The sequence below is a fragment of the Hordeum vulgare genome, chromosome 6H (genome assembly GCF_904849725.1).
Source record: "Hordeum vulgare subsp. vulgare chromosome 6H, MorexV3_pseudomolecules_assembly, whole genome shotgun sequence".
Lineage (NCBI taxonomy): Eukaryota > Viridiplantae > Streptophyta > Magnoliopsida > Poales > Poaceae > Hordeum > Hordeum vulgare.
In genome coordinates this window covers 36,738,508-36,763,177 of record NC_058523.1, presented here as the reverse complement: position 1 = coordinate 36,763,177, position 24,670 = coordinate 36,738,508, and positions in this window count along the sequence as shown.

Genomic DNA, 24,670 nt, shown 5'->3' with positions numbered 1-24,670 from the left:
TATCAAGCAACACTCCTACTTCTGGCGCCGTTGGAAGGTCTTTTGTTGCAGTAGCAGCAGGGAAGTATTTCTCACAGAACTAATAGACAATATCCTGGGGACTACTCACACATCCAGGAGCAAGAGAAGTGAACCAGGCTTTAGCGTCATCCTTTAGAGAGAAAGGAAATAGCTTAAGGATATAGTAGTAGCGGATCTTCTCCTCACTAATGAAAAGGGTGGCTATATCGTGTAGTTTGGTAAGATGGGCTACGACTGTCTTAGACTCATATCCATGGAAAGGATCAGATTCGACTAGAGAGATTATCTCAGGGTCGACAGAGAATTCATAATCCTTATCGGTGATAAAGATAGGTGAAGTGGCAAACTTTGGGTCGTATTTCATCCTAGCTTTCAGAAATTTTTCCTTCCACTTGAGAAGTAATTTCTCAGCGTCATAGGCATCCTTACACGCAAGAAAATCCTCAGCTATCTCTCCCTCCATAACGTAACCCTCAGGTATATCAGGCAATTCATATCTAGGAGAGCTAGATCTAGCAGGAGCAAAAGCAGGTTCTATCTCAATAGTATCGGCAGTTTTAGAAGCGTCACGAGCATTGGTAGTAACTCTAGCAATATGAGCATCAAGGAATACCCCTAGTGGCATATCAGCCAAAGTAGTATCTCTAGCAGTATCAAGCATAGCATCATCAGGCAAAGCAGTATCAAGCATAGCATCATCAGGCATAGCATCTATAGCAGTAGGTGGTGTCGCAAACTTACTCATAACTGAAGGTGAATCAAGTGCAGAGCTAGATGGCAGTTCCTTACCTCCCTCGTAGTTGAGGGCAAAACTTTGGTTTTTGGATCTTTCAGATTCTGCATAGTGATCAGCAGATATAAATCCCAAGTGACTCACAGAATATAGCAATCGCTTCCCCGGCAACAGCGCCAGAAAAATGCTGTTAGCAGATCCCTGGCAACGGCAAGAAAAATGTTGTTCTCGATTTCCCAACAATTAGAAATCGTCTTGCAATAGCCCACCAGCGCGTGGGATCGAGGCAGTTTTCGAGGGTAGAGTATTCAACCCAAATTTGTTGGTTCACACGACGGGAAGTGAAAGAATATTCTCAAGTATTAGCATCTGAATGTGTCAGATTCAACCACACCTCAAAGATTAGTATCTGCAAGCAAAGTGTCAACAACAAAGTAGTATGATAACATCGGTGCCAGAAACGATCTGTTGACGGCAGACTATTCCTAACTGTTGTATCAATGGCACCAGAAGTTGCCCGTGGACGGGAAATATTCTTTCCCGGCAACGGTGCGCTAAAAAGTATTGTAGCAGGTAGCAGCAGTGGCAAGGAACTACAGTAGTGACAGCAGTAGCAAGTAGCAACAGCAAGTAACAGTAGTGGCAGCAGCAGCGGGACAAAGCAAGTAACAGTAGCAACAAGTAACAGTAGCGGCAACAGTAGTAACAGCAGCAGAGCAAAACAAGTAATAGCAGCAGTGGGACAAACTCGTAGGCAATGGGTCGGTGATATGGTTGGATGACATTCATCATGCAAGATTTATAACACGGAGAGATATGTGGCTAGCTCCCGTTCGTCAATGTGATGTAGGCATGCATTCCGTGTGTCGTCATACGTGCTTAGGGAAAAGAACTTTCATGACATCTATTGTCCATCCCTCCCGTGGCAGCGGGGTCCAAAAGGATACTACGGGATATTGAGGTTCTCCTTTTAATAAAGAACCGGAACAACGCATTAGTACTTGGTGAACACATGAACTCCTCAAACTATGGTCATCACCGGGAGTGGTTCCGCTAATTGTCACTTCGGGGTTGCCGGGTCATAACACATAGTAGGTAACTACAACTTGCAAGATCGGATCTAAAACACACATATATTGGTGACGACATAATAATTTCAGATCTGAAATCATGGCACTCGGGCCCTAGTGACAAGCATTAAGCATGGCAAAGTAGTAGCAACATCAATCTCATAACATAGTGGATACTAGGGATCAATCCCCGTCAAAACTAACTCGATTACATGATAGATCTCATCCTACTCATCACCGCCCAGCGAGCCTACGAATAGATTACTCACGAACGATGAAGAGCTTCATGGAATTGGAGAGGGAAGAAGGTTGATGATGACAATGGCGACGATTTCCCCTCTCCGGAGCCCAAAACAGACTCCAGATCTGCCCTCCAGATGAAGAACAGGATGTGGCGGCGCCTCTGTATTGCAAACGCGACAAAATCTTCTCTCTTGATTTTTTCTGGGACGGAAGGGAATAAATAGCGTTGGAATTGGGGGCGACAAAGCCACGTGGGCCCCACATGCTTGGTAGCCGCCACCAGGGGGGCGACGGCTACAGGGCTTGTGGCCCACTGGCCCATCCCCTCCGGTGGATCTTGGCGCAGGTATTTTTCATATTTTCCAGAAATATTCTCCGTGAATTTTCAGGACGTTCCGAGAACTTTCATTTCTGCACAAAAACAACACCATGGCAATTCTGCTGAAAACAATGTTAGTCCAGGTTAGTTCCATTCAAACCATGCAAATTAGAGTCCAAAACAAGGGCAAAAGAGTTTGGAAAAGTAGATAAGATGGAGATGTATCACGCTGCCGAGACAAGCGACCGGCTGGCGGCTCGGCCGGCAGCCCGGTGGCGAAGAAGGCGCGATCGACGGTCCTGCCGCCGGGTGCTGACCCGCCAGTGCGCAGGCGGCTGAGGCACGGAGGCCGCCCGATTCCCCTCGGAGATGGGTAGTATTCCTTCGAGGCTCGTCCCTTCGTCTTTTTCTTCCTGCCTCATGGCCTCTGAGCTCATGCTCCTTCTCTTTTACTCCACAGAGCTGCTCTCGAGCTTCCCGACATGGAGGAGTCGGCCCTAGAGGCCGTGCGGGTCTCCTTGGCCTCAGAGCACGTGCAAACGGCGCGGCTTGAGCGAGAGCCTCGCGTGAAGATGGTCGTGTCGGGTGGGGGAGCTAGTGCTGGTGGTCCCTCGGGCGAGGCAGCGGGAGATGTCGCGACGTCGGCGCCGCATGCGGCCCCTACAACGAGGCCTTCGCCTGCACCGACTGGCGCGTATGCCGAGCCGTCACCGACGGTATCGACTCCGTCGGCTGTCTAGCCGGGTATCATGGAAACCGCCGACCTATCCGCCACTAAGGCAGTTCGCTACACGTTCGACCAAGGGCCGCGAGCCGAAGCGACCCCTGAGGCCCTAGGGTGTGGCGACCGAACCATTCTCGTGATAGGGGAGGCGACAACGTCAAGCACGCCGGCTGGTTGAAGCCGGGCGCGGTCACTGTCAACGGTGACTGCCGCCTGGGCACAGCTGCGCAGCGCCTCTCCCTTGGCCGGGGCAAGCCCCTCAGTGCCCGTGCGAGTGGCAAGCACGCTCGTTCAATGGCAAAAGGGCGTGATCGAGTTTGCCAAGTCAACGGCGGCCGGCCTCAAGGCCCTGGATCAGGCGCTCGAGGTAAGTTCTTCCGTCTTGGCCTTTTTTCTCGTTTGCTGGTGGGTGCGTGCAAGTGCACCCACTGGGTCTAGTCCTCGAGATTCAAGCCGGTTGCGCGTCTTCATGGCAGCCGAGCCAAATCTTATTCGTATTCATGTTTTGTTTCAGCTCGAGCGATCGCAGCACGACGCCATATCACCAAGGCTATTGTAGAGGGGACGGACGCCGGCCAGCTCCTGGCTGACAATGCCCGCACGACATCTCACCAAGGCTATCCGTTGCTGAACTCGCGCCGTGGAACCTTGAAGTCACGCTAGTTCGCCTCCAGCGCCTCCGCCTCGTGGAGTAGGTGCTGATGATGGTTGTCGAGCTCTTGGGTGGCGACTGCTGGGTCGGCCACCTGCGGCACAGGGGTGCGAAGCGATTCTAGTGCCGCACGGATCGGGGTCCGGTGTCCGGACGACCCGGCCACCAAAGTGGCGGTGAGCACCTCGACCCGACGACAGAGGTCGTCGAAGTCGCCTGAGAGGCCGTGCTACTGCAACAAAAGACCTTCCAACGGTGGCAGAAATAGGCACGTCGATGGGAGAATACTTGGCTTGATCTTTCTACCGCGGCTACGCCTTAAGGGACTTCCTAGGCAAGAATACAAAGGATTTCCCCCGTGGCCTTGGAGCCTTGCGTTGGTGTTCCCTCAAAGCGGAAAGGGTGATGTAGCGTAGTGGTGGTAAGTATTTCCCTCAGTTTGAGAACCAAGGTATCAATCCAGTGGAGGAGTATCTCAAGATCGTGCACAAACACAAAAACTTGCTCCCGACGCTATGAAGGGGTTGTCAATCCCTTATGGATTGTTTGCCAAGTGAGAACTGAAAGCAACAAAGTAACAAAGCAAAGTGAAAGCGGAGGTGTAAACGATGGATGTGAATAGACCAGGGGGCGTAGTGTTTACTAGTGGCTTCTCTCATGAAAGCAAGTAGACTGTGTGTCGTGGGTATAAGCCTGACAGTAGATGTGTAGGGTACAAAAAGGATGGGCAGAGTCCCAGCTACGGCGAGGTTGTATGAGTTCAGGCCCCTCTACAGTGGAGGTAATAGCCCTACGTCTCAGTGCTCTGGGAGCTTGTTGTCGAGTGGAATATGGAATACAATGATTTGCTAACCCCTGCACCAGTGGGGGAGGGTGGCTTATATTGAGTGCACTGCCCTCCACAACGGTTCGGTGCACAGGGGTGGAGTAGTGGCGAATAAATGCCTACATTACAGGTAACGTATGTCTTAAATGCTAATAAAGGCGTACAGAAACGTATGACCATTTCCCCCCAGGGGGGTTACGATACACAGAGTGGAATCCAGTCGGTTAGTTTGATATACTCCAAATGCTCGTCTCCGACTAGAAGGTCGAAGATCTGTTACCGACTGGATGATGGAAACTTCTTAGTTCAGTTGGAACTGACTAAGGACCTTGTCCCTTATGAAGGGTAGCCCTTGGGTAGGACCTATAGGGCAGGCCTATGACCCTACCCTAGGACTATAACCCCATCATTAGTCCCCGAATGGATTGGGGTTGGAACGACGAAGCGATGCTTGAAGTTTGGATCCGACTGGTACGGATGTGACTTTGGCGTTGCTTGCCTCGATCCATTTTATCTTCTCTGACCAACGATCCGAGTGGAAGTTTTTGTGGAACAAACTGTCGGAAACCGAGTGCTTCCAGGGTATCTCCTGACGTGACCAGTCAACTGACAGCGGCGGATTTTCCGGGATCCTCAAATTTTGGTTTCTGCGCGCTCAGCGGGGATGACACCAGCGCGCTCAAGTAGCGCCTGACGCCTTGATTCTCACGCCTTCATCCTCTCCACTGATTTCGCCACGGTCGGTCGGGGGATAAGGTTTCGGGGCCACCTGCCAGCGACCGAGTCGGAACCTTACTTAAATCCCAGCGGCAAGGGTTTTTCGTTACGCCCGCCGGATCTTTTGCCTTTGCTTCGTCCTTCTCGCCACCTCCAGCGCACCTAACCTCCCCACTCCTCCTTCCCCTCCGCGGATTCGCAGCTTCCGCCATGACCAAGGGTCGACCAGCAAGATGGAGGCGAGGAAGAAGAAGGGGAAGGCGGCGGCTCCTGCTCAGCGGCGGCAGCGGCCGTTTCCGGCTGGGTGGATCCAAGGCGACTTCCTCCCCTCCACGGTGACGGAGGGGGATCTGCTACAGCTGGTGGAGCACGGGATGATCGTGCACAGGTCTTGGAGGCTGCCGGCGGAGAATGAGGTCGAGCCGGCGCCCCGGGAGGGGGAGCGCGTCCTGCTGCTCAGCTATGTCTATCGAGGTTTCTCTCTGCCCCCGCATCCTTTCTTCAAGGGCATTATGAACCACTTCGGGGCACAGCTTCACTAGTTTCCCCCGAATGCTATTGCCCATCTCTCTTCTTTCATAGTTCTGTGCGAGTGCTTCATCGGCTGCCCTCCCCATTGGGGGCTGTTCAAACATATATTCTCTGCTAGATCTCAAACTATCAAACGACTCAGCCAGTCGGATGATAAAACACATCTTCTCCAACTCTGCGGAGGCTTAGGTTTCCAGAAAAAGAGTCGGAGTAGTTATCCTGCTCTTCAGCTTAGTGAGTCGGTTAGGAACTGGCAGTCGACGTGGTTCTACTGCCAAGACGTTGCCTGTCCGAATGCCTCGACAGGGTTGCCTCCCTTTAGCTTAGATCGTCCCGCTCCACGTAAGCAGCTTGCGCTCACGAAGGCGGAGAAGATCGACATCCAGCCCCTGGTCAATGCACTCGTAGACGTCGTCAGAAGGGGAGTCACCGGCATAGATTTGCTGGAGATTTTCCTTGGTCGGTGCATACAACCACTGCAGGCTCGCGACCACGCCATGTGGCACTACATGGGGCCCGAAGACTCCACTCGGATCAATGTCTTGAGCGTGACCGATGAGAAGGTGGCGTCGTGGGTGCTCCAGATCACAGGCGCCTGTGAGAACCCCAGAGGGTCTCGGCGAGTGAGGGCTTTCAGCGCGGATAATCCTCCTCTCAACCAGGTGAGTACCATTTGTCGAGTGCACGTATCTGTCTTAGTTTTATCGCTTTCTTGAATCTCTGCCTGTCGTCTGATGTCGCCGACTGTATTTTACGCAGAAGTGGACCAACTGGTTTTCTCTTATCTCGAACGAGAACCCGGCCGAGGAGGTGGAAGAAGGCAGCCAGGAGGGCAGTGTGGAGAGCGGCGAGTATGTCTCCGACAGTGGGGAGACGGAGGAGGAGTCTGGTGAAGAAGAGGAGGAAGACGAAGAGCAGGACTCGCCGCCTCCGCTGCCAGAGCACCGGACCAAGCGCCGACATGAACCTGCGGTTCCCTCGGCCCCTCCGGCATCCTCGAGTGCTCCTCCTGCTGCTCCCGTGGTTCTGAGTGCTCGAAGCACCAATAGGGCTAGGGACGTTGCTGTCGAGCCCGTGGGTCAGCCTTCCAAGGTGGCCAAACCGAGTGGGTCTAAACCTCGGAAGGCTTTGCCGTGGATAAGGGTCGTCGTTCCCGTCACCTCGACGTAAGTGTATTGTTCTTCTAACTTCCTCTGATATCCGATTGGACTGCTGTTTTATTGGTCGAATGAATTTAACTCAACAGGGTTGCCACCTCTACCACCTCTCCGGCGCGCCAGGAGGATGATCCCATGGACGCGGATAACAGTGTCTCGTCCCAGCCAGGTGCATTGTAGCGATTCCGAGAGTTTTATATTATCGCATCGCGGATTCTGTCTTTGGTCTTACCCCTTTCTTTTTCTGAGATCCCGCGCCGTTCGGTACGGCAGGGGCGATTTATGTGGATGAGGGTGACCAGGGGAGACCTGAGCAATCTGCGGAGCCTGTCCTTGAGGCTGCCCCGCCAGTTACTGCTCTCGCCGCGGTCATGCCGCCGACTGAGGCGATGCCATTGACTGAGGAGGCGCTGGTGGCTGCTGAACCGACTGGAACGGGCCTTGGGATGCCCAAGGAGCTTCCAACGATGCCAGGCCCGTCAAATGTCGAGTTCAACATCGAACACCTCCCGAAGGATCAGGTGGGAGCGGCCAAGGGAGCCATGGTGCAGGCAGAGCTGATGGCGGGAGAAGCCAAGAAGGCGTACGACTCCATCGCCTCTCTGTACCAGCGAAGCTTGGAGCTGCGGGACGATATCCGAGTAAGTAGTCTAGTAAGTAGTTGCTTTTCTCTTGTAACCCACTGGGTGTGCTCGGATACCATATGATGTTTGCAATGGGTTCACTCTGAGTGAACCCAGTGGGTTTAGTCCCCGAGACTTCTGTCGAGTGCTTGCACCGGCAGTTGTCTTTATGCATATTGTCTCTAACTTAGTCATATTCGTAAATAATATGGTCGACTGCTAACAGTTGGGGCACTCAGAGTGCACCTACTGTAAGAGTCGCCGAGAGTAATTTTACTAAGGTCGGGTGGTATTAGCCTTGTAGGCGTAGGTGTTGTCATGAATCTCAATAGGGCGGACCTGTTTGAGTTGCATGCCAGTGGGGTCACTCTCAGTGAACCCACTGGGTGTAGTCCCCGAGACCGCTGTCGACTGCTTGCGTCGGCAGGGGTCTGAAGAACTTAGACTTGGTATTGTTGGATTTGTCTGATCGTGTCTTGGCGCTGACTGGCAGAAAACTTGCAAGATGGGGACAGCATATGAGACTCTCAGGGCAGAAAAGGTGCAATTTGCTGGTGAGATGGATGCGGCACTGATTGCAATGGCTGGAATGAAGGAAGTGCTGGCAGAACAAGAGAAGTCGTTGGAGCAGGCTCGTGAAGTGAACAAAGCGCTGACTGCTAATGTTGAGAAGATGGGGAAGCAAAGGTCCACGCTGATGGGACAAATGGATGTGCTGAACAAACGGTGTATAGCGCAGGAGAAATACGTCAGTGACTGGGCTCGGCAGATGATGACGCGTCTGGGTGGTAAGTCCTGTTTTTCCGAGTGGTTGTGGTACGTGCGTTACACTCGGCGCTGATTGTTTGCTTGCCCTGCGTTTGCAGATTTTTGCGTGGACGCTGAAGCTGAAGCAACTGACGTGAAGCGGTCGATTCGCGAGAACATTCCACTCGGCGAGGACGCCAATCGAGACCTGCTCGCAGCGCACATTCGCGTGGGCAAAGTTGGTCCTTTCATCGGTCGACTGAGAGAAGTCGTCGGCCGGATCGACAAGGAGCTTTGGCCGGAAGATGAGTCGCGGCAGGAGATGGAAAACTTGATGAGTCGACTGGAGGAGGTCCCCAACCAAGTGCAGTCATGGAAGAAATCTGCGGCTTGCTGTGGTGCAGACGTTGCTCTGTCCTTGGTCCGAGTGCATTGCAAGGAGGTGCGCGAGAAGAAGCTGAAAGCGTTGAAGGTCGCCAACACGAAGAAACTTCGATTCGAAGACTTCATGGAAACCTTCCTTGAAAGTGCCACCCGCATCGCCGACGGAATCGACCTGGACACCTTCGTGGAGCCCTCCAGTCCTGGCGCCAATCCAGACAACGCGTAAGAAAACTTTATCCTCGGTATGCCGAGTGTTGATTTGTAAGAAACTTTGGCCACTGCTGTTGGCCGTCACATTCTTGTTCCGGTGTGCGTAAGCTTGATCAATACCGAGCCAGTATCTTTGTTTGAACTTTGAATCGAATCCTTTGCTCTTCTGTTGCAATTTTGACTCGAGTTTTTGTTTGGCGTTTCTTGGTAAAGCCAAAGGCAAACATTCGGAACATGTCAGTTGTCTTGACATCTGCATGAGCCTCATTGAGGGTCCGTGGAATTTCCGATTGGATCTGTATTATCGCCGAGTGGATCGGTAGGATCGCCGAGTGGATCGGTAGGACGTACTCGGAGGTCAAAGAGTACTTGGGCGATGCAGGATTGCAGCTAGGTTGTCGAGTGCGACTATCAGGTCGCACTCGGGGAGAGTTGGTACTGATGTAGTTGTCAGTTGTTTTGACATCCACATGAGCCTCAATGACGGTGCGCAACTGATGTAGTTGTCAGTTGTTTTGACATCCACATGAGCCTCAATGAGGGTCTGCAACTCATGTAGTTGTCAGTTGTTTTGACATCCACATGAGCCTCAATGAGGGTCTGTTGAGTTCCCGAGTGTACCTATAGGATACAGTCGAAGGCATGTGGGTGCTTAGGCGATTCTGCATCGCAGCTAAGTCCCCGAGTGTGGCGTTAAGTGCACACTCGAAGAAAGTTAATACTTAGGCAATTCGTGATCGCAGCTAAGTCCCCGAGTGTGGCGTTAAGTCCACAGTCGAAGAAAGTTAATACTTAGGCGATTCGTGATCGCAGCTAAGTTCCCGAGTGTGACGTTAAGCGCACACTCGAAGAAAGTTAATACTTAGGCGATTCTGGATCGCAGCTAAGTCCCCGAGTGTGACGTTAATTGCACACTCGGAGAAAGTTAATACTTAGGCAATTCGTGATCGCAGCTAAGTCCCCGAGTGTGGCATTAAGTGCACAGTCGAAGAAAGTTAATACTTAGGCGATTCGTGATCGCAGCTAAGTCCCGGAGTGTGATGTTAAGCGCACACTCGAAGAAAGTTAATACTTAGGCGATTCTGGATCGCAGCTAAGTCCCCGAGTGTGACGTTAAGTGCACACTCGGAGAAAGTTAATACTTAGGCGATTCTGGATCGTAGCTAAGTCCCCGAGTGTGACGTTAAGTGCACACTCAGAGAAAGTTAATACTTAGGCGATTCTGGATCGCAGCTAAGTCCCCGAGTGTGACGTTAAGTGCACACTCGGAGAAAGTTAATACTTAGGCGATTCTGGATCGCAGCTAAGTCCCCGAGTGTGACGTTAAGTGCACACTCGGAGAAAGTTAATACTTAGGCGATTTTGGATCGCAGCTAAGTCCCCGAGTGTGACGTTAAGTGCACACTCGGAGAAAGTTAATACTTAGGCGATTCTGGATCGCAGCTAAGTCCCCGAGTGTGACGTTAAGTGCACACTCGGAGGAAGTTAATACTTAGGCGATTCTGTATCGCAGCTAAGGTTTTTTTGTTAGACCGGAGTCTGCGACCGCGGAAGAACTTTGAACCTGCAAAAAACTCAATCTGCTTTATATTATTTCACCAATACTTGTTCTTTACATTGCTTCAGTCGACGGTCACGTGTAGAAGCGCTTCAGGAGATCTCCATTCCGTGCTCGCGGCTCGTCTGTCTCCCTGTCGACGTTGTAGAGTCTGTATGCTCCATTGTTCAGCACCTTGGAGATGATGAAGGGTCCTTCCCAGGCAGGAGCCAACTTGTGAGGTCTTTGCTGATCCACTCGGAGCACCAGGTCGCCTGCTTGGAACGTACGACTCCTGACGTGTCGTGCGTGAAAACGCCGCAGATCTTGTTGATAAATGGTTGAGCGAGTCAGTGCCATCTCGCGCTCCTCCTCTAGAAGGTCCACTCCGTCTTGCCTTGCTTGTTCTGCTTCAGCTTCGGAGAAGAGTTCGACTCGTGGAGCATTGTGAAGCAAGTCACTCGGAAGGACCGCTTCTGCTCCATAAACGAGGAAGAATGGTGATCGCCCTGTAGATCTATTCGGGGTTGTGCGGAGACCCCAAAGCACAGAAGGTAACTCGGTGACCCATGCGCCAGCGGCATGTCCCACCTCTCGCAGGAGTCGGGGCTTCAAACCTTGCAGAATAAGTCCATTTGCCCGCTCTGCTTGTCCATTGGATTGAGGATGTGCTACGGAAGCAAAATCCACTCGAATACCTTGGCTTGCACAGAAACCTTTGAATCTGTCCGAGTCGAAGTTTGTTCTGTTGTCCGTGATTATGCTGTGAGGCACACCGAATCTGCAGATGATGTCCCTGACAAACTTGATGGCTGTTAGGGCGTCGAGCTTCTTGATGTGCTTGGCTTCAATCCATTTTGTGAACTTGTCGACTGCCACCAACAAATGTGTGTATCCTCCTTGGCCTGTCTTGAATGGACCGACTGTATCTAATCCCCATACTACAAACGGCCAAACAAGAGGGATTGTCTTCAACGCAGATGTTGGCTTGTGGGACTTGTTGGAGTAGAACTGACAGCCCTCACATCGGTCGACCATATCTTTAGCCATCTCGTTTGCCTGCAGCCAGAAGAAATCAGCCTTGAATGCCTTGGCGACGATTGCTCTCGAAGAGGCATGATGACCGCAGGTTCCCGAGTGAATATCTTCCAGGATTAGCTGTCCCTCCTCTGGGGAGATGCATCGTTGAAGAACGCCTGAAACGCTTTCCTTGTACAATTGGCCATCAATGACAGTGAATGACTTCAACCTGCGGACTATCTTCCTGGCCTGGACTTCGTCTTCTGGTAGTTCCTGCCTCAGGATATATGCAATGATCGGCACAGTCCAATCGGGGATAACAGCAAGAATCTCCATGACCAGATCAACCACAGCAGGTACATCGACTTCAGTCGGATCTTTTGAACTCTTTGGTTGTACTGGTTCCTCCGTGAGAGGATCTTCTTTGACCGAGGGAAGGTGAAGGTGCTCTAGGCAGACGTCACTCGGAACTGGTCTCCGAGTGGATCCGAGTTTTGCCAACTCATCAGCTGCTTGGTTCTTCAGTCTCGGAACATGGTGAAGTTCTAGACCTTCAAACTTCTTCTCAAGTTTCATCACTTCATTGCAATATGTGGTCATGGTGGGGTTCCTGACGTCCCACTCTTTCATCACTTGATTGAGCACCAAATCCAAATCGCCGTAGACCATCAGGCGACGGACGCCGAGTGAGATGGCCATGCGCAGTCCGTAGAGGAGAGCTTCATACTCTGCCTCGTTGTTGGAGGAATCAAAGTGTATTTGCAACACGTACTTTAGTTTGTCGCCCTTTGGCGATATGATCACAACACCAGCGCCGGAGGTTGGTGCAATGTAGTTAGTTGTAGTCCTTAAGATTGCCTAGCATGCTGTGAATTTTCATGTCATTGGTAGTCCTGTAGAATATAGTTTTGCTGCTGTCAATATGCCTTGAGATTGAAAACTGCACTCTCAAAACTGATATTTTCACTAAGTCTGAAACTATGCGTGAGATGCCATTTTGTGAGTTCTTTTCCTAGGGATCCATGCTTCCATGCTAGATGTTATTAGTAGTATGTCGTGGTGCATCTTGCCCTTTATTGTCTCATGCCTTGTTTGAGCATTTTATATTTGTGTAGCTAGTTGTTCGAGGGTGTAGAAAATGCTATGTGGCTGTTTTGGGCACATTGTAGTGATATCTTGTTTAGCTCGTAGTTATTGAACCGTTGCTCCGTTTTGATCGTGTCCTATATGAAACTTTCTTAGAATCTCGTGTAGTTTCATATTATCTTGCTGGTTGAATGTTTTGAGATTCTTGTGACTGTCGTTCACACATATTGCATTCATGAGTGAGAGCAAAGAAAGAACCACCCAAATCCGTGCTAGACATGAATGGCTTAAAAAGGCGTGTTCTCGTGATAAGAATCATGAAGATCTTAAAGTGCTTGGTTTGACTCCCATTGAATCTTTGCTTTCTTGTGTCAAACCTAATGATGATGGGTCTGGATATGAATCCACCTTGGTTGAAAAATGCCCCAATGATTCGGAGTCCATCTATCTTGATGCTAAAAGCATTAAGAGTGGAGTAGAAGATATTAAAACTTTGAGTAGTAATGAAATTACTACTTTGGATTTCAAGGAATTCAATTATGATAGTTGCTCCTTGATTTAATGCATTTCCTTGATGCAATCCATGCTAAACTCTCCACACGCTTATAGCCAAAAGAAGGCCTTTACAGATCATATCGTCGAAGCTATGATAAAATCTCTTGAAGAGAAACTTGAATTGGAAGTCTCTATCCCTAGAAAGCTTCATGATGAGTGGGAACCTACTATCAAAATCAAAAACTATGAATGCAATGCTTTGTGTGATTTGGGTGCTAGTGTTTCCACGATTCCAAAGTGTTTATGTGATGTTCTTATTATTGCAAATAGGAACTATGTACCCGTGGATTTCATTGTGCTTGACATTGATTGCAATCCTACACGCCCTAACATTCTTGGTAGACCTTTCCTAAGGACTATCGGTGCTATCATCGATATGAAGGAAGGGAATATTAGATTTCAATTTCCTTTAACGAAGGGCATGGAGCATTTTCCTAGAAAGAAAATAAGATTGCCCTATGAATCCATGCTGAGGCCTACTTATGGTTTGAGCACCAAAGACGACGGTACGTGATTCTATCGCTTTATGCCTAGCAAAGGGCGTTAAACAACAGCGCTTGTTGGGAGGCAACCCAATGAATTTATCTTTTTCTTTCTGTTTTGTTGCATACACACTATCATAATTCTGTTTTGATTGTGTCTTTTGTGTTTCTTTTTGTGTTTGAGCCAAGCAAAACCTTTATGACTAGTCTTGGTGATGGTTGTTTGATCCTGTTGGAAAAAGGCAGAAACTTTTCGCTCGCGAGATTATTTTGCATTTTTATTCAGAAAGAGATTTTGAGTTGATTCTTTTTTCTGCTGGTTGATATGCCTTTTGACCCGGCAGTCGTAATTTTTCAGAATTTGTGAGGTACCAGAAGTATACGAAGTATACATATTGCTACAGACTGGTCTGTTTTTAACATATTCTGTTTTTGTTGAGTTGGTTGCTTTTTTTGATGAAACTATGGATAGTATCGGGGGTACTAGCCATGGAAAATTTAGAATACAGTAATCTAACACCAATATAAATAGAAATCAAGATTGCTACAGTACCTAAAGAGGTGGTAGTTTGTTTTCTTGTGCTAATGTTATCACGAGTTTCTGTTTAAGTTTTGTGTTGTGAAGTTTTCAAGTTTTGGGTGATGTTCTCACGGACAAAGAGATAAGGAGTGGAAATAGCTCAAGCTTGGGGATGCCCAAGGCATCCCAAGCCAAATTCAAGGACATCAAAAAGCCTAAGCTTGGGGATGCCCCAGGAAGGCATCCCCTCTTTCATCTTCAATCCATCGGTAACATTACTGGGAGCTATATTTTTATTCACCACATGATATGTGTTTTTCTTGGAGTGTCTTGTATCGTAGGAGTCTTTTCTTTTTTTGTGTCACAATCATCCTTGCTGCACACCTTTTGAGAGAGACATGCACTCATCATGATTTTGCTAGAATGCTCATCGTGCTTCACTTATATCTTTTGAGCTAGATAATTTTGCTCTATGTGCTTCACTTAGATCTTTTAGAGCACGGCGGTGCGTAACTTGGTAGTTGGCTTGTGCTATGAAAGTAGTCCCAAAGGTGATAGCTACCCAAATAGGATACAAAAACCTCCATCTTCATGTGCATTGAGTAGAAAGAGAAGTTTTGATTCCTCTCAATTAGTTTTGCGACGTGGATTTGGTAATATTAAGAGTTATGTTAGTAGGGTGTTGTGAATCTAGAAATACTTGTGTTGAAGTTAGTGATTCCCGTAGCATGCACGTATGGTGAACCGCTATGTTAGGAAGTCGGAGCATAATTGATCTATTGATTGTCATCCTTTGTGTTGCGGTCGGGATCGCACGATGGTTAACACCTACCAACCCTTACCCTAGGAGTATGCGTCTAGCACTTTGTTTTGATTACTAATAAAAACTTTCGCAACAAGTATGTGAGTTCTTCATGACTAATGTGAGTCCATGATATAGATGCACTTTCACCTTCCACCATTGCTAGCCTCTCTAGTGCTGCGCAATTCTCGCCGGTGCATAAACCCACCATATGCCTTCCTCAAAACAGCCACCATACCTACCTACTATGGCATTTTCATAGCCATTCCGAGATACATTGCCATGCAACTCCCACCGTTTGTCTCATGACTTATGCTGTCACTCTCATATTGCCATTGCATGATCGTAAGATAGCTAGCGAGATGTTTCAATGTCATACGCTAAGCTAGATCGTTGCACATCCCGGTACACTGCCGGAGGCATTTCCTATAGAGTCATCATCGTTCTGAGCTTTGAGATGTGAGTAAATAAAAGTGTGAAAATAGGTCAAAGATCCCAAAAAAAGAGGCCCAAGAGCCCAAATAAAAAATAAATAAAAAAACAAGAGAGAAGGGACAATGCTACTATCTTTTTCCACACTTGTGCTTCACAATAGCACCATGTTCTTCATGATTGAGAGCCTCTTCTTTTGTCGCCACCATATCCTAGTGGGAATCTTCATTATATAACTTGGCTTTTATATTCCAATGATGGGCTTCCTCAAAATTGCCCTAGGTCTTCGTGAGCAAGCAAGTTGGATGCACACCCACTAGTTCTCCTTTTGAGCTTTCACATATTATAGCTCTAGTGCATCCTTTGTATGGCAATCCCTACTCATTCACATTGATATCTATTAATGGCCATATCCATAGCCTTTTGATATGCCGAGTCAATATGACCATCTCCTCCTTTTTTGTCTCACAACCACCACCACACTCTATTCCACCTATAGTGCTATATCCATGGCTCACGCTCATGTATTGCGTGATAGTTGTAAAAGGTTTGAGAAAGTAAGAGTGCGAAAACAATTACTAGGCCAATACCGGGGTTGTGCATGATTTAAATTAGTTGTGTGGGTATGATGGAGCATAGCCAGACTATATGATTTTGTAGGGATAACTTTCTTTGGCCTTGTTATTTCGAAAGTTCATGATTACCTTGCTAGTTTGCTTGAAGTACTATTTTTTTCATGTCAATAGCAAACTATTGTCTTGAATCTTATGGATCTGAACATTCATGTCACACAAAATAAGTTGGAAAGGAGAACTATGCTAGGTAGCATTCCACATCAAAAATTCAGTCTTTATCACTTCCCTACTCGAGGACGAGCAAGAGTTAAGCTTGGGGATGCTTGATACGTCTCCAACGTATCTATAATTTTTTATGGTTTCATGATATTATCTTGTCACACTTTGGATGTTTTGCATGCCTTTTATATATTTTTTGGGACTAACCAATTAACTCAGTGCCAAGTGCCAGTTCCTGTTTTTTCCGTGTTTTTGACCCTTTTCAGAGGAGGATCTTAAACGAAGTCCAAACGGAATAAAACTTCTGAAAAGATTTTTTCCGAAACAAAAGAAGATCGAGAAGCTTCAGAACCAAGGCACGAGGCCACCAGGGACCCAACAAGCCCCCTAGCCGCGGCCAGGGGGGTCCCCGCGCGTCCCAGTCTTGTGGGCTCCCTGGGCCAACTCTGCCCTAGGTCTTTCGCCTATAAATTCCCATAAATTCCAAAAAAAATCAGGAGATCATCGAAAGTACTTTTCCGCCACCGCAAGCTTCTGTCTTTGAAAGATCCCATCTGGGGCACGTTCTGGTGCCCTGCCGGAGGGGGGATTCGGATACGGATGGCTTCTTCATCAACACCATGACCTCTCCGATGATGCGTGAGTAGTTCACCATAGACCTACGGGTCCATAGCTAGTAGCTAGATGGCTTCTTCTCTCTCTTGGATCTTCAATACAAAGTTCTCCATGATCTTCATGGAGATCTATCCGATGTAATCTTCTTTTGCAGTGTGTTTGTCGAGATCCGATGAATTGTGGATTTATGATCATATTATCTATGAATCTTATTTGAGTTTCTTCTGATATCTCTTATGCATGATTTCATATCCTTGTAATTCTCTTCGAGTTGTGGGTTTTGTTTGTCCAGCTTGATCTATGATTCTTGCAATGGGAGAAGTGCTTGGTTTTGGGTTCATACCGTGCGGTGACCTCACCCAGTGACAGAAGGGGTAGCGAGGCACGCATCGTGTTGTTGCCATCAAGGGTAAAAAGATGGGGTTTTCATCATTGGTTTGAGTTTATCCCTCTATATCATGTCATCTTGCTTAAGATGTTACTCTGTTCGTCATGAACTCAATACACTAGATGCATGCTGGATAGCGGTCGTTGTGTGGAGTAATAGTAGTAGATGCAAAAAGTATCGGTCTACTTGTCTCGGACGTGATGCCTATATGTATGATCATTGCCTTAGATATCGTCATGACTTTGCGCGGTTCTATCAATTGCTCGACGGAAATTTGTTCATCCACCGTAATATTTTCTATTTTGAGAGAAGCCTCTAGTGAACACTATGGCCCCCGGGTCTACTCCACACCATATTTTCAGCCTTACTCTTTTTCTTCGTTGCTATTTTGAGATTCTCCTACTGGATTGATACCTTGGTTCTCAAACTGAGGGAAATACTTACTGCTCCTGTGCTGCATCACCCTTTCCTCTTCAAGGGAAAAGCCCACGCAAGCAAGTCTCCGTCAACGTGTCAATTCCTGGCGCTGTTGTTTGAGAAGTAGGAGTCGACACGTCGGGCAGCCTTGCTGGATTATTGTTAACTTTGACGAAATATCTTGTGCATCGGGATTATGATGATGCTTTGGGTAATCTCAGAGTTGAGGTTTGATGTCAGCTGTGCTTCCCTAGCAACGGCGCCAGGAATAGTCGTGTCGACGGCACCAGGAATCCTTCTGCTGCGGCTACGCCTTAAGGGACTTCCTAGGCAAATATGCAAAGGATTTACCCCGTGGCCTTGGAGCCTTGCGTTGGTGTTCCCTCGAAGAGGAAAGGGTGATGTAGCACAGCGGTGGTAAGTATTTCCCTCAGTTTGAGAACCAAGGTATCGATCGAGTGGAGGACTATCACAAGATCCTGCACAAACACAAAAAGCTTGCTCCCAACGCTATGAAGGGGTTGTCAATCCCTTATAGATTGTTCGCCAAGTGAGAAATGAAAGCAACAAAGTAACAAAGCAAAGTAAAAGCGATAGTGGAAACGATAGATGTGAATAGACCCGGGGGCCGTAGTGTTTACTAGTGGCTTCTCTCATGAAAGCAAGTAGACGGTGGGTGAACAAATTACTATCGAGCAATTGATAGAACTGCGCAAAGTCGTGACGTCATCTATGGCAATGATTATATCTATAGGCATCACGTCCAAAACAAGTAGACCAATACTGTCTGCATCTACTACTATTACTCCACACGTCGACCGCTATCCAGCATGCATCTAGTGTATTAAGTCCAAAAAATAAATAACGCCTTAAGCAAGATGACATGATGTAGATGGACAATCTCATATCAACGGCAGAGCCCATCTTGTTACCCTTGATGGCAACTACTTAATGTGTGCCTTGCTGCCCCTACTGTCACTGGGAAAGGTCACCACATGGTAAGAACCCAAAACCAAGCACTTCTCCCATTGCAAGAATCATAGATCTAGTTGGCCAAACAAAACCCAAGACTCGGAGAGTCTTACAAGGATATCAAATCATGCATATAAGAAATCAGCAAAGACTCAAATATATATCATAGATAATCTGATCACAAATCCACAATTCATCGGATCTCGACAAACACACCGCCAAAGAAGATTACATCGGATAGATCTCCATGAAGATCATGGAGAACTTTGTATTGAAGATCCAAGAGAGAGAACAAGCCATCTATCTACCAACTGCAAAGTCCCCTCCGGAGGGGGCCGGGAAGGGTCTCCAGATGAGATCTCGCGGAAACGGAAGCTTGTGGCGGCGGAAAAGTATTTTCGTGGATCCCCTGATTTTTTCCTCTATTTTAGGGAATATATAGGCCAAAGATCTAGGTCAGGGGGAGCTCAGGGAGGCCACAAGCTCTGTCACCGCCGCCTCCCCCTGGTGGCGGAGTGGGGGCTTGTGGGCTCCCTGGAGCCCTCCTGGCTTGGCCCACAGGCCCCCTGATTTTCTTCCGTTCGAGAAAAAATCATTTCAGGGATTTTATTCCATTTGGACTCCGTTCCAAAATCAGATCTGAAAAGAGCCAAAAACATAGAAAAAATAGGAACTGGCACTTGGCACTGAATTAATAAGTTAGTCCCAAAAAAGATATAAAAGGTACATAAAACATCCAAAGATGACAAGATAAAAGCATGAAACCATCAAAAATTATAGATACGTTTGAGACGTATCAAGCATCCCCAAGCTTAACTCGTGCTCGTCCTCGAGTAGGGAAGTGATAAAGAATGAATTTTTGATGCTTTCATGCTACCTAGCATAGATGTCCTTTGTAACTCCTCTTATGTGACGTGAATGTTCAGATCCATTAGATTCAAAACAATAGTTTGCTATTGACGTGGAAACAATAATAATTCAAGCAAACTAGCAAGGTAATCATGAACTTTCAAAATAACGAGGCCAAAAGAAAGTTATCCCTACAAAAGCATATAGTCTGGCTATGCTCTATCATCATTGCACAACGAATTTAAATCATGCACAACCCCGGTATTGGCCAAGTAATTGTTTCACACCTTTACTTTCTCAATCCTTTTCAACTGTCACGCAATACATGAGCGTGAGCCATGGTTTTAGCACTATAGATGGTGTGGAATGTGGTGGAGGTTGCAAGAGAAAAAGGAGAAGATAGTCACATTAACTAGGCATATCAACGAGCTGTGGAGATGCTCATCAATAGATATCAATGTGAATGAGTAGGGATTGCCATACAAATGATGCAGTAGAGCTAAGAGTATGTGAAAGCTCGTAAAGAAAACTAGTGGGTGTGCATCCAACTTGCTTGCTCACGAAGACCTAAGGCATTTTTGAGGAAGCCTATCATTGGAATATACAAGCCAAGTTATATAATGAAAATTTCCCACTAGCTATATGGTGTTGACAAAACAAGAGACTCTCAATAATGAAGATCATGGTGCTTAATATGCACAAGTGTGGAAAAAGTGGTAGCATTGTCCCTTCTCTCTTTTCTCTCATTTTTTTGGTGGGCTCTTTGGCCTCTTTTTTTTATTTTGGCGGGATTCTTTGGCCTCTTTATTTCCTCACATGGGACAATGCTCCATTAATGATGATCATCACACCTTCAACTCAAAACTTAGAGCAACAATGACTCTATATGGAATGCCTTCGGTAGTGTATCGTGGCAATGATCTAGCATGGAATAGACATCAATGGAAACATCATGCTAGCTATCTTACGATCATGCAGTGGTAATGTAGACGTGGTGGCACATGTCATGGTGGTAGTTGCATGGCAATATATCTCGGGATGACTTTGAAAAAGCCATAGTAGGTAGGTATGCTGGCTGTTTTGAGGGAGGCTAATGGTGGGTTTTGTGCACCGGCGAAAGTTGCACGGCACTAAGAAGATAGTGATGGTGGAAGGTGAAAGTGCATCTAAATCATGGACTCAACATTAGTCATGAAGAACTCATATACTTGTTGCAAAAGTTTTATTAGTAATCGAAACAAAGCATTCAACGCATACTCCTAGGGGAAGGGTTGGCAGGTATAAACCATCGCACGATCACGACCGCCACGCAAAGGATGACAATCAATAGACAAATCATGCTCAGATTTTATCACATAGCGGTTCACCATACGTGCATGCTACGGGAATCACTAACTTCAACACAAGTATTTCTAGATCCACAACACCTTACTAGCATGACTTCAATATTACCATAACCACAACTCAAAACTAATTGAGATGATTCAAACTTCTCTAACTATTCAATGCACATGAAGGTGGAAGTTTTCGTATCCCTTTGGATAACTACCCATTTTGAGACTACTTTCAAAGCATAGATCAACTACCAAGCCACACACCGCTGCGCTCTAAAATATATAAGTGAAGCACATGTGAGCTGAATTGTCTACCAAAAGATATAAGTGAAGCTCGACAAAATCATGGTGAGTGCATGTCTCTCTCACTAGGTGTGCAGCAAGGATGATTGTGACACAACAAAAATAAAAGACTCCTACAATACAAGACACTCCAAGCAAAAACACAAAACATGTGGTGAATAAAAATATAGCCCCAAGTAACGTTACCGATGGATTGAAGACGAGAGAGGGGATGCCTTCCCGGGGCATCCCGAAGCTTAGGCTTTTACGGCATCCTTGAATCTCTTGGAGTGCCTTGGGCATCCCCAAGCTGGAGCTCTTGCCACTCTTTATCTCTTTGTCCATAAGAACTTCACCCAAAACTTGAAAACTTCACAACACGAAACTTAAACAGAAACTCGTGATAACATTAGTATGAGAAAGCAAACCACCACTTCCTTAGGTACTGTAGAAAACTTAAATTCTACTTATTCTGATGTTGGGTTACTGTATTTTCAATCTTCCATGGCTAATACCCCCCGATACTATCCATAGTTTCATCAAAATAAGCAACCAACACAACAAAAACAGAATCTGTTAACAGCAGATCAGTCTGTAGCAATCTATATATTTTGTATACCTCTGGTACTTCAACAATTCTGAAACATTATGAAAGTCTGAAGAATTTTCGTAGCAATCAGAAGCAAGAAGAATCAACTCAAAATCTCTGACAGAAAAAAATTGAAAATTCTTTTCGTGAGCAGAAAGTTTCTGTCTTCTCCAGCATGACCAAACGATCATCCCCAAGACTAATCATAACGGTTTTGCTTGGCACAAACGCAAAAAGAAACTCAAAAAACACAATCATAACAGAATTATGAAAGTGTGCAAAACACAAAACAGAAATAAAAAGTATAGATTCGTTGGGTTGCCTCCCAACAAGCGATTTTGTTTAACCCCCTTAGCTAGGCGAAAGGTGATGAAATCACGTATAGTCATCTTTGGTGCTCAAACCATAAGTGGCCCTCATCATAGATTCATAAGGCAATCTTATTTTCTTTCTAGGAAAGTGCTCCATGCCCTTATTTAAAGGAAATTGAAATCTAATATTCCCTTCCTTCATATCGATGATAGCACCAATAATCCTTAAGAAAGGTCTACCAAGAATAATGTGACATGAAGGATTGCAATCTATGTCAAGCACAATGAAATCCATGGGTACATAGTTCTTATTTGCAACAATAAGAACATCATCGATCCTTCCCATGGGTTTCTTGACAGTAGAATCCGCAAGATGCAAACTAAGAGAACACTCTTCAATCTCATGAAAACCAAGAATATCACATAAAGACTTTGGAATCGCGGAAATAGTAGCACCCAAATCATACAAAGCATTGCACTCATAGTTTTTGATCTTGATTTTGATAGTAGGTTCCCACTCATCATGAAGTTTTCTAGGTATAGAGACTTCTAATTCGAGCTTCTCTTCAAGAGATTTCATCATAGCATCTACGATATGCACGGTAAAGGCTTTGCTTTGGCTATAAGCATGTGGAGAGTTTGCAATGGATTGCATCAAAGAAATGCATTCAAACAAGGAGCAATTATCATAATTGAATTCCTTGAAATCCAAAGTGCGAGTTTCATTACTACCCAAAATTGTGACTTCTTCTACTCCACTCTCCACACCTTTATCATCAAGATGGGTGGACTCCGAATCATTGGGGCGTTTTTCAACCAAAGTGGATTCATATCCAGCCCCTCCATAAATAGGTTTGACATGCGAAAACAAAGATTCAAGAGGAGACACACCAAGCACTTTAAGATCTTCGTGATTTGCATCACTAGAACACACCCTTTTAAACCATTCATGCCTAGCGCGAATTTGGGCGGTTCTTTCTTTGGTCTCATTCATGGAGACACACATAGCTTTCAAAGTTTCATCCAAGTTGACCTTGGGAGCAGCACATCTAACTTTCAAAGCATCAATATCACAAGACATCCTATCAACGCTCTTAGCCAAATCGTCAATTTTGAGTAGTTTTTCCTCTATGGACGCATTGAAAATCTTTTGAGAGTTGATGAACTCTTTGATATTACTCTCTAAATCAGAGGGTAATTTGTTGTGATTTCCATAAGTGTTGTTGTAGGAATTGCCATAATTGTTAGAGGGGTTACTAGGAAAAGGCCTAGGAACATAGCTTCCTCTAAAAGCATTGTTGTTGCCAAAATTGTTCCTACCAACAAAATTCACGTCCAAACTAGCGTTGCTACTCTCAATCAAAGAAGATAGTGGCATGTCATTAGGATCTACAGTAGCGTTTCTATTAGCTACCAAATTCATCAACTCGTCCATCTTAGCACTAAGCGAGTTAATTTCTTCTATAGCATGCACCTTTTTGCTAGCAGGCGACCTTTCAGTGTGCCACTGAGAGTAGTTGGTCATGATATTGTCTAGGAGTTTTGTAGCGTCTCCTAACGTGATTTCCATGAACGTTCCACCTAAGGTGGAGTCCAAGATATTGCGAGAAGCGAAATTCAAGCCAGTGTAAAAGATTTGTATAATCATCCACAAACTCAAGCCATGAGCGGGACAATTTCTAATCATAAGCTTCATCCTCTCCCAAGATTGTGCAACGTGTTGATGATCAAGTTGCTTGAAATTCTGTAACATCCCAAAATTATAAATTTTGGAATGTTAATATAACTATTAGATTGATTGTTTGTTTGTTTGAGTGATTGAAACTTGAGTGAAATTTGAAACTTTTCAAAACTTTTGAATGAGAGGGAATGAAATGACTTTCCACTGCTCTGGTAAATTCAAATTCAGCAAGTTAAAAGCAATGAGAGAAGATGACATGACTTCTTCAACTATAAAGAATTTGAATGGAGCTGGCATTTGAATTCCCTTTGATTTTAATTTGCAAATTCTATTTTCCCTCCACTCAAGAAATGCCGGGGAATAATATTCTGTCAAACAGAAAAGAGAGGAGGAACATGACCCTCCAAAGCCAGGGGCATTTGTTGAAGTATTTTGAGCCAAGAAAACAAAATTTAATTGAGAAAATATTTGCAAAAAAAGAAAATAAAGCTTTTAGGGATTTTTTGAAAAAAATATTTTTTTGAAGTATTTATTTTGGCCGTGGAAAAATGTCCATCTTCTCGGATTTATTTTACTGATATTTGTAGTATATAACACTTATATTTTCGGGAAGGAATTTATTTCCTTTTCATATTTATTCTTTCCTATTTTAATTATTAGGAAAGGAATCACTTTTATTTGGAAACTCTTGCTCGCCCATTAAGAGGTTTCCTATTTTGGCCCAACAGAGGATCTTCTTCTTCCTCTATCTCTTCCTCACGTACACAGGACCTTCCATGGCAGGAACCAAGAAATCCTCCCCCTTCCGGAATTCATGAAGCTCTTTCCCACCCCTCGCCTCCCGTCGCCTCTATAAGAACCCCCCATGGCCTCCTCGTTCCATTCCCCTCGAAACCCCACGCTCTCCTCGCCTCTAGCTCGCGTGCCACCTCGCCGGAGTTCATCCCCGGGAGAGCCTCGCCGGACTCCCTGCCTCGCCCCAGCCCCACCTCGCCCCCTGGCACCCCTGCCGCACCTCCCCACCCCTCCGGCCCCTCCTCCGCCGCC